The sequence below is a fragment of the Lutra lutra genome, chromosome 10, assembly GCF_902655055.1.
Source record: "Lutra lutra chromosome 10, mLutLut1.2, whole genome shotgun sequence".
NCBI classification, from domain to species: Eukaryota; Metazoa; Chordata; class Mammalia; order Carnivora; family Mustelidae; genus Lutra; species Lutra lutra.
Window position 1 is genome coordinate 24,653,216 of NC_062287.1, and position 11,604 is coordinate 24,664,819.

The following is an 11,604-nucleotide window of genomic DNA, read 5'->3' on the forward strand; positions in this document are numbered from 1 at the left end:
AAAATGGATAAAATCACCTGAGGAGAGCCTAGGGACACTCCAAATGTTCGGGAGGCAGTAGAGAGATAGAGATAAGTTGGCAAAAAGACACAAAGAATGAGTAGCAAGGAAGTCAGAGGAAGTTAATTGACCAACGTGAAATGTTGGTGAGAGGTCAGTAATATGTAGACACTGAACCAACTGATCACTGGCTTTGGCAACACAGGTCACTGAAGCATTGATTAAAAACAATTTCATATGAACAATTATATAGGAACAAACTGAACAAACAACTTAGAAGAAATGGAAAAATTCTTGGAAACATACAGCTTACCAAGCCTGAATCAGAAAATCCGAACAGACCAATTAATAGTAAGAAGACTGAATCAAAAATCTCCTGACAAGAAAGGCCCAGGAGCAAATGACTTCACTGGTGAATTTTACCAAATATTTAAAGAAGAATTAACACCAATCCTTTTCAAACTCTTCTAAAAAACTAAAGAGAAGGGAACACTCCTAAACTCATTTTACAAGGTCAGCATTATCCTGATACCAAAATCAGAAAAGGACACTAGTAGAAAACTACAGGCCAATATCCCTAGATGAATATAGATGCAAAAATTCTTAATATAATTCCAGCAAACTGAATTCAGCATCACATTAAAAGGATCATTCATGATGATAAAGTGAAATTTATCCCTAGGATGCAAAGATGGTTCAACATACACAAATCAATCAATGAGATAAATCATATTTAAAAAAAAAATGAAAAAAAAAAAAAAAAGAATATGACCATCTTATTAAACACAGAAAAAAACATGACAAAATTCAATATCCATTCAGGATTTTAAAAAAAAGCCTCTTAAGATATTAGGCACAGAAGGAGCATACCTCAACATAATAAAGGCTATATACGACAAGCCCACAGTTAACTCATACTCAATGGTGAAAGGATGAAAGCTTTTTCTCTAAGATCAGGAACAAGACAAAGGTGTGCACTCTCACCATTCCTTTTCAACACATTACTACCGGAAGTACTAATTCGAGCAATCAGGCAAAAAAAAAAAAAAAGAAAAAAGGAAAGAAAACAAGGTATCAGAGTTAGAAAAGAAGAAGTAAATTTGTCATTACCTGCAAATGACATGATTTTATATTTAGAAAACCCTAAAGACTTAATAAAAACTATGAGATCTAATCAACAAATTCAGTAAAGCAGCAGGGTACAAAATCATTATACAAAAATCAGTGTGTTTCTATATACTAACAAAATTTCTGATAGAGAAATAAAGAAATCAATTCCACTTACAATAACCTCAAAAACAATAAAATATTTACACATAAATTTAATAAGAAGGTGAAAGATCTCTACATTGAAAACTTATAGGACATTGGTGAAAGAAATTAAAGACACAAATAAATGGGTTCATGGACTGGAAGAATTAAGACTGTTAAAATATCAATACTTCCAAAAGCCATTTTTAGATCCAATTCAATCCTTATCAAGATTCCAAAGGCATGTTTTACAGTAGTAGACAAAACACTCCTGAAATCTATACAAAACCACAAAAGATTCCAAACAGCCAAAGAAATCCTACAAAAGAAGAATAAAAAAGGAGGCCTCACAATTCCTGATTTCAAGCTATACTATAAAGTTATAGCCACCATAGTCACCTAAAGCACAAGCAACAAAATAAAAAATAAACAAGTGGGACTACAACAAAATAAAGCCTCTGCACAGCAAAAGAAGCCATCAAAGTGAAGACAATGTACAGAATGGAAAAATGTATTTACAAACCACATATCTAATAATGAGATAATACCCAAAACATACAAAGAGCTCCTACAACTCAATAGCAAATAAATAAATAAATAACCAACCCAGTTAAAAAATGGGCAAAGTCCCTGGACAGACATTTCTCCAAAGACAATATACAAAAAGGCCAACAAGTACATGAACAGATGTTCAAAATCAGTAATCATTAGGGAATACAAATTAAAACCACACACACATGAGATCTCACCTCACACATGTTCAAACAGCCATCACCAAAAAGACAAGAGATAACAAATGCTGGCATAGGTGTGGAGAAAAGACAATCCTTGTGCACTCTTGGGACTAATGGTACAGCCATTATGAAAACCAGTATGGAGGATCCTCAAAAAAATAAAAATTTACTCCCATATGCTGGATCATATGATCCAGAAATTCCACTTCTGGGAACAGATCCAAAGGTAACAAAAACAATGGCTGGAAAAGATATCTGTACCCCCACATTCACTGCAGCATTATTTATAATAGCTAAGACATGGAAACAACTATAAGTGTCCATCAGTAGATGACTGGATTAAAAAAGCTGTGGTATATACACAATGCAGTATTATTCACCCATTAAACAACAACAAGAAGAAAATCTACCAGTGGCAACAACATGGATGGACCTCGAAGGCATCATGCTAAGTGAAATAAGTCAGACAGAGAAACACAAATACTCTATGATCTCACTTACATGCAAAAATCTTAGAAAAATTAGATTATATTTAAAAACCCCAAACTCACAGAAAAAGAGAGAAGATTTTTGTTTATCAGAGGTGGGACTGGGGAGAAGGGGAAATTGGAGGAAGGTGGTCCAAAGGTACTAACTTCCAGTTATAAGAGAAACAGGTACTAGGGATGTCATGTACAACCTGATGAAGTTAGCTAATACTGCTGTAGGATATACAAGAAAGGTGTTGACAGCAATTCCTAAGAATTCTCATTACAAGGAGAAGTTTTCTTATTTTCTTTTTATTGTAACTGTAAGAGAAGATGAATGTTAGCTGAACCTCTTATGGCAATCATTTCACAGCATACATAAATCAAAACATCATGCTATATGTTTAGGCTTAAACTTATAAAGTGATGTCAATTATTTCTCAATAAAACTGGGGGAAAAAAAATTTCAGTAGCATACTGGAACAAGAGCTCAAACAGATCAGGCTAAAGAAGAGAAGAGTGGTGAGGAAGAGGACATGGATGTATCAATAACTGTTACTGCAAAGGGACCAAAGAAATTGGTCAACAGCTAAAGGAAATCATAAGGTAAGGGAAAGGTAGTGTAAGAGAAATTATTTATTCACTTAAGATATTAGTTGTTCAAACAAGATAGAATTTTATTCCTCTCACCATCTGAAGATAAATGACCAGTTCATCGCTGGCAGGAGACTCTGCTCCATAAGACCATCCAAGGATCCTTCTCCCACTAAAATGCTGCTCTCACCTGTAAGGTTGAATAATACGCACCAGCACTAACTACACCATCCTCAGCCAAAGGGGGAGAAAAGGAACAGAAAGCAACCAGCTTCTTTTCTAAAGCCATGACCCAGATCACACACATTACTTCTGGTCACATCCATTTAGCAGAAATTTCATCACATGGTCACACCTAGCTGTAAGGGAAGGTCGAGAAAATGTAGCCTAGTTGGGTGGCCGTGTGCCCAGATAAACCCTGAGGGTCCTATTACTAAAAGGAAGGTGCAGAGAATGTCACTTGGTGAATGATTAACCATCACTGCTCCAAGTAATATAAGGCATGTCAGTGTACAAAAAAGAGGTGATCCAGTAAGAGAATAACTTACAAGAGAAAATAATGCAGAAGTGAAGACCTTAAGAAAGCAAAAATGATTGAGTTCCAAGACACAAATTTACTGCCTCAGAAGCAGGGACACTTGTGTCTTGCCACTTCTCAAATCCTTGACTTTTCATGAGAAAGGTTGTCCTCTGAATGCATTTCCAGGAAATTTAAGTAACCCTCTCCCAGCTTCTAATAAATCAAGCTATTACACAGAATGAGTGTAAAAATCTGGCCTGAACTAAGCAGTTCAAATGGGTTGTCTCCTGAGAGCTGATTCAGATAGCTGCTGCTCTGTCAAAGAAAATATGAGGAAATTTCAGGGCTGAAGGGAGTCCAGTAGGCTCATTTTACAAATGTTCAAGGCCACAAAGTATCCTTTCCCACAGTACATCACAAGTCCTCAAACTGCCACATCAAGGATCATCCCCCTGTCCTTTTGCCAACTCTTTTATAATATTCTTTTTCATAATAGAGTTATCTTCCCAATGAACACTTCCTGAGAGTAAAGACTCAATGCCACCTTTTTAAATATCTATTCTCCACTGCATCCTACATCTAGCATGGTGCAAAATACACAGTATGTACTCAATGGATACTTTTCAGTTCATTGATAAAAAAGATCTGGTTTCCCTCATCTTACTGGAGCCAGCACTGTTATTGAATCTGGGAAGGCCACTGGATATAAAACAACTAGTTAGGACTGTTGGGTTCTCCATTCTACACACGAAGGAATTAAAACAATGAAGTCAAGATCAAGCCTTATCCAAGATTATTAAGACAGAACCCCAGATAATAAAGATTTTACCAATTAAACATAAAGAAACAGAATACCTACTCTAGCATTCTTACCCAGAGTAGGGCACTTTTTTTTTTCTGATAGAGACAATGTAAACATACCATAACACTCATAATACGTAAGTCCGCATGCTTTTGCTCTCAATGCTTTCCATCTCCGCAATCTCCAATATTAATGTATATTATAATCCAAAGTATAAAATAAGGTAGTAAATGGATATAGGACTGTAAGCCAAATAATAGGCTCTCTCTGAAAACCAGAATTCTACTTCCACTCTGAGCATTCTCGTTCATATGTTCATTAGGAGAAATTAAACCAAACACCTCATTTTAACCTGTCCTAAGATTGTTCTCCTTTCTATACCAGAGAAGACCCCCTTGTCAAGGTATACTGTGAAACTGTAAACATCCATTTTACCAAATCTCTACTTTTTACTTACTTGGGGGAATATTTACTCTCAAACTTCATCTCTCTAGATAACATCTGGTTGGTTTCTTTGTTTTAACCTCAAGAGCAAATATTAATCTCCTCATGACACTGGGTCTTCTTTAGGTTTCTACTTTTTTTTTTTTAGGTGCTACAATTAGAAGCCTGCACTTCAATTTTCCAGATACTGCTTCTCTGTGGTTTTACCGGAGGGCCCTTCTGCTTCTACCCCCCTGTTCTACCAACGACAGTGTGGGAACATTAATGTTCTCCCTTATCTCCCTTGGATCATCCAACTGCACTTAAGCATCATCCGAGGCAGAAACTTCTCCATTTGCAGGAATGCAAGAGCTACAATGACCCCAATTCTGTTTTGTTTAACTCCATTAGAACAATGACCTTTATTTGCTCACTCTTAATTTGGTATTCATGTTAAATAAACCAGCACTTGAAGATGAGAAGCACATCCAACTTCTCAGTTGTAAGATAATTTAAACCAAATACTTCAAAAAGCAGCTTAGTATCAAAGCCTCTAGAAAGTAAACTAGGTCCACCTTTAGGAAAAAATATTGTTTTATTATTTCAACTCTGAAGATGTTACAAAGATGCTAATGCAAATCATAAGGGAAATTCGGAGTGTCATATACATGCAAGGAAAGTTATCTAACACGCTGGCCTCATTAAAATAGGTTTTTCTCACATATCTTTCTTAAAAAAAAAAAAGAGTAAAAAAAAAAAAAATACCAGTTCCAAATTAGAAGTGGTATTTAAATTGTTTGCAAACACAGAACAGTAACAGGGAACGGTTAAGAACCAGAATCTCCAAAAAATAGAGCAGAATTTTCTTTCCAATCACTTTAACCATCTAAATAAGCAAGTGATTAATAAAAATACAGTATAATTTATGGGAAATTTCTCAAATTATTCCAATTATCAGTTGCTAACTAATAGTTTCAGTAAGGAGAAAATTCAGTAACAAGTAGCATACCACTCAAGAAAACAACTCTGTAATATAGGGGCAAAGGCAACCTACAATATTTTAGGCATATTTAATCATCATCATTATTATCATCATCTATGACTCACTGAATGCTTACTATATGCTTATATTAAGTATTGACAAGTATCATTTACTCATCACTACAACTTCTAAGACAGATTCTACCATTACTCTCAATCAAGAAGGCACCTCAGACACCAAGATGTTAATTAGTTTGTGCAAAGTTTGTAAATACCACAGCTGGCAGACAAGCATAAGTCTTTGTGGCTCCAAAGCAGAAATGAGCACCCTTACAGGGGTCCTAACGCCTGTAATGCTCTGATAGGAAATAAGGCTTGTGCTAGTAAAGCAAAAGATTTTAAGTCCTAAATCAGGGGTTGGCAAACTTTTTCTACAAAGGGCCAGATCATAAATATTTCAGGCTTGGCAGGCCACAATGTCTCTGTGGCAAGAACTCTGCTGTTGTATTGCTGATGTAGCCACAGACAATACACAAACAAGCAAGCATGATTGTGTTCCAGTCAAACTTCACTTATGGACACAGATATTTGAATCTCATACAACTTGTACATGCTATGAAATGTTCTTCTTTGATTTTTTTCCATTTAAAATTTTTAAATCACAGGTACTCAATAAATATGTTTGTTAAAAAAAGTAAAATAAAACTTTTAAATCATTCTTAGTTCTACAGCGCCTGCGTGGCTCAGTCAATTAAGCATCTGCCCTCAGCTCTGGTCATGATCCTGGGGTCCTGAAATCGAGTCCTACATCGGGTTCCATGCTCAGTGGGGAGTATGCCCCTCTCTCTACCCTTCCCCACTGATCATGCTCTCTCACTCTCTCTCTCACTCTCTTTCTCTCAAATAAATAAATCTTTTTTTTAATCATTCTTAGTTCATAGGCCACACAAAAAAACAAGCTGTGGGCTAGATTTGGCCTACTGAGTGAATTCTGCCAACTTCTATACTAAATAATGCAGACAAATAAAAAATACTTTTTTTCTAAAAAGTTCTTTTCATAAATCCTAACTTGTAACCTCCTTTGACATTGTGGGTCTTTTTTTTTTTTTAAGATTTACTTATTTGTTTTAGAGAGACAAGCGTGCTAGCAGGAGTTGGAAGGGAGGGGGAAAGAGAAAGAATCCTCAAGCAGACTCCCTGAGGAGCCCAACAGAAGGCTCGATCCAGGACCCTGAGATTATGACCTGAGCCAAAATTAAGAGCCAGGCACCTAACCAACTGAGCCACCCAGGAGCCCCTCATTTGGTATTTTGAAATGATACTTTAAAGAAGCTCACAAAGTCTAAATAAGCTTGACATCTGTCCCAGAATAGCCAAAAATTCCGAAGAATCCAAAACTACAGGAGGGCCTGGATGGCTCAGTTGGTTGGGTGTCTGCCTTCAGCTCAGGTCATGATCCCAGGGTCCTGGGATTGAACCCTACCTGGACAGTCTCTCTGCTGGGGTGGGGAGCCTGCTTCTCCCTCTCCCTCTACCTGCCACTCCCCCTGCTGTGTGTGTGCTCTCACTCACTCTCCGTCAAATAAATAAAATCCTAAAAAAAAAAAAAAGAAGAAGAAGGAAAAAATCCAAAGCCATAGGTACTACATATGGATTTCCTGAGAAAAAAAATCACAAAATTTTCCAGTAGGAAAAAAAAAATTGAAAGAGGAAAAGATCTAACACATTCTCATCCCTATGTGCATTTTTAAAAATTGATGTTAAAATATTTTAAACAATTATGTAATGCCATTAATACCTTACATATATAAAAAATTTTATAAGCATTTTCACGTTCTTTCTCTCATCTCATCCTTCACAACTCTGTTATGAAAGACAATGCAAGCCTTCTCATCTTCATTTTGTACATAAGGAAAACAAACTCAGAAATGTAAATAAGTTGCCCAAAGAGGGAACCATGCCACACGGCTACTAAATGGCAAAACTGCAACCATGACCTGGTTTCAAGTCCTCTTGTCTCTTAACTACTTCCATGGACATCAGATTACAAGGGTTATAACAGGTTACATCCTACAAACTCTCAAGAACATTAGCCATGGTGAACCATGAGAGACTATGGACTCTGAAAAACGATCTGAGAATTTTGAAGGGGTGGGGGATGGGAGGTTGGGGGCACCAGGTGGTGGGTATTGTAGAGGGCATGGATTGCATGGAGCACTGGGTGTGGTGCAAAAATAATGAATACTGTTATGCTGAAAAAATAAAAAAATTAAAAAAAAAAGAACATTAGCCATTATCTATAAATACAACATTACACAATCTTTAAAATACAATATTTAGTTCATGTTTTCCATTTTTCTTCTGCTACCACAGTCTTCTGAAGAAAACAGGTGTTACTCCTGGACATTTGTTAAATGCATTTGCAGTCAACAGTGGACCTATATATACTGTGCAGACAATACACTGTGGCCCAGCTTGGAAAGGAAAAACCCAGCTGAATAAGACATCTAAAGAGAAAATAAGAGAAAGAGAATGGGAGGTGGAGACGAATGTATTGCCATTAAAGGCACCCAGCTGATGACTGGAAAATGATGTGGGGGGGTGGGAAAGGAAACAGAACTACTGGAATTTAAACCAACATCAAAGACTCTAATGACAGTTGAACCTGCCTGGCTGCTTCCTAGTCAACTCCTAGAAAACAAAACAGTTATATAACCAAGGAAGGTTCTTCCAACTAACATTTCCTCTCTGGCCCACTTACACTTTATCGCCCACCTCAATGTGCACGACCATGCAGTAAACTGGGCCTCCACACCAGCTATGGCTGGACAAGTCTCTGTCCAAAGTGCTGCTTTATTCCATGGACTGCTATAAGGACTACGGTATGAAGATGACTGGTTTGAGCACAGTTCCAAATTCACACCATTCTAGAGACTTGTTCTATAAGGCATCACCATATATCCAATTTTAGGAATGAAGTAGGCTCCAGATATTCCTGAATATGGAAATCAGAACACCATAATCCCTCATCTTCACAAATAGCCCTATTTAAAAAGATTTATACCAATGAGTACTTGAAAAACTTTGACGTCATGTGGAAGCAGCAATTAAGCATCTATTTCCTTCACTCTCAAGTCCAAAGAGCAAATATCAAGATTCCAAGTTGGACTTCAAGTTAACCAATAAGAAAACATACATTAATGAATCATAACCATCACTACCCAAAAATATTACAACTCTTATTACTGAATCAAGCTAGCACGCTTTCTGGACTCTCATAGCCACTGTACTCTAGTACCACATGCTTTTTCTTCTTCCAACAGAAGTATGAATATAGACTATGTTTACAAAAGCAACCCGTGTATCAGAAGTTATTTCCATTCAGACTGATTTTAAAAGTCTAAATCTGTGCCACATAAAACTCTGAAAGAATGGAAATTACAAGAGATGCTGACTACAATTCGATGTGGCCCATGTAGCATCATGCAGTGCCCGAAGCACTTTAAAAGCAGATTGCAATTCTGCACGCGAATCATAATTATAATTATCCAAATTCTATTTCCTAAAAGATAACTATTAAACTGCATCCCAAGCATCCTGCTGTGAGTCCTCTCCCTCCACCTTCTTAAAGCTCCAGCAACAGAAGGTGAAGTTATAAAGGGTCCAGAAGTAGACTAAAGCTAAGAAATCAGGTTTGACTTTCTCTCCTACCGTTTCTTGTGATCTGTTTGCGAAAATCTTTAACATAAATAAATATTTCCTCAAGTCAACAAAATGAGAAAGGCACTATAGGGGGTGGCGGGTGAGTTCAGGGCTGGGGGGGGCACCAAAGTCACTGGTACCGTCCAGTATGTAACGGCAACTTCAGCCAATTAGAAAGATGAGAGGGAAAACTCCAAGGGAGTCCTGCGAGCAGAGACGGGTCGCCCGGCCAGCTGCACGCTCACCAGGGGGCGGGCACCGCGAGGTCGCCCGTGGGCAGAGGAGGGTAACGCTCGAGCGGCGGCTCCTCTGGGAGCGCCGGTGTCCCCAGAGCCCCCACTCGGCCATTCCCTGGGAGTCACGGCTCTTGCCTGACTTGAGCCTCAGGCGCGAAGCACTGCAGCAGGCCAGAAATCCGTCCGAATCCCTGGTCGATCCAGGCCGTGGGGAAACTGGAGATGCGAGCGCGGGAGGCGGTCCGCCCGGAGCGCGGTCCACCCGGGGAGGCTGGAGAAATGAGTCCGGCGGGGATGGGGGGGGGTGGTACGGGGGAAACCCGAGATGGTCTTCTAAGAACATTCGATCCGGAACCTTTACTTTAATAAGAATTTCTTCTAAAAAGGAAAGCAAGGCCCCCGCAGCCTTCCCTGCGGCGCCTGCCCACGTCACCGGAGCCCCCGGCCCTCCCGCGGCCCCCGCCTTACCGAGCCCCGCGGCCCCGCCGCGCCGCCGCGGCGTCGCTGCGACCCGCTCGCCGCTCCGTGTCTGCCCTCCGCGGGCGCCGGGCCCGATGCCCTCCTCCTCCTCCTCGCCGCCGCCGCCGCCGAGCACCGCCCGCGCCGCCGAGCCTAGCGCCTGGCCGCCGAGGGCAGCCGCGGGGGCTCGGCCGGGAGCCCCCAGCGCCAGCGCCTCATCCCGCCTCGCCGCCCCGTCAGGCTCGGGGGCGGGGACGCCGGGCTCCGGGCCGCGGCCTCAGAGTCCCCACCTCCGACACGCACCGCGCTCGCCCTCCCCCGGCGCAGTCGGCCCCGGGGACGCGGTCCTGCGGTGCCCGAGACCCCCACCCCGACGCCTTCGGGCCGCCCCCGCCCCGCTTGCCGGCGCGCGCCCTGCCGGAGCCCGCCGCCGGCCCAGCCTCCGCCTCCTCCGCTCCGCCTCCTCCTGCACCCGCGACGCCCGCAGCGGGGAGAAGAGGCGCGCCGCCGCGGCCGCGGGCACGAGCACGCGCGAGGAGGGCGGGCGGAGCGCGCGCGCGGCCGAGGGCGGCGGGGGCGCGCCCAGGCCTCGCCTGCTGTTGTCCCGGGAGCGCACGTGCATTGCGGGAAGGGGGGGTTGAGGTGGGGGGCGGCGAAGGGAGCGTGGCTTGTCTTCCCAGGGGGCGCGAGGGCAGGCGGGGAGCAGGAAGGGGGCTGAGATGCTTGCTGCCTTGGGGATTCGGGCGTAGTCTGTTGCCTGGGCTCCTGTATTGTGCTGCGGTGCGAAAATAAAAAACCTGCCGCAGCAGCAGGAACACCAGGAAGAGACATCCTCCGAGACTACGGCAGTGGCTCCTCTCCACCCGCAACTGACCCCAGAATATTGTCACCGCGCGGGGGAGGAGAGGGGGCGTTGCCGCAAGTCAGGAAGATCCTCCTCGCTCCAGCTCTGGCGCATTTGCTCTAAAACCAGCTCGCATCGGTTATTATGGGGAATCAGAGGCCCGAAAGTTCCTTCAGTTGGTTTCTTCAGAGTTATGGACCAGAAGATTGGAAGTGACATGGCAGGGAGAGGAAGGACAAGCAAGGGTGAGAGAGTAGCAACGCTGGAGGTGCATGGCTAGACTGAAAAGCGGTTTTGGAGAAAGTGAAGGAGCTCGCAGGGAAGCCGTTGCCTGTGGACAGCCCTGCTCTTGGTTTCCGCCCCCCCCACCCCCAATTCCTTTTGTTCAGCCTCCAGAGACTGAGTAGAACATCCACCTGCAATAACCATCTGTGTAACAGAATATATCTTGACATTCTACCGTTCTATTTTCGTTGTTTTCTTTTATATATGTACCTTTCACTTCGGATTCATTTAGTATCTAAATGTTGGGGAGGGGGGCGGTAAACCTACATAATTTAACTCTTAGTCTTCAGACCTACAGATGCCAGA

General features: G+C 41.9%; 1 protein-coding gene across 2 annotated transcripts in view; it reads right to left on the reverse strand.

Moving 5' to 3' along the window:
- Positions 1-10,593, reverse strand: part of ARHGAP32 (Rho GTPase activating protein 32) — a 297,931-nt gene extending 287,338 nt beyond the window's left edge. For both annotated transcript variants that reach the window (XM_047691945.1, XM_047691943.1), the window contains exon 1: positions 10,179-10,593. The gene's annotated coding sequence lies outside the window, so the exon portion shown is untranslated. The remainder of the gene's footprint in view (positions 1-10,178) is intronic.
- Between the last annotated feature and the right edge of the window lie 1,011 nt (positions 10,594-11,604).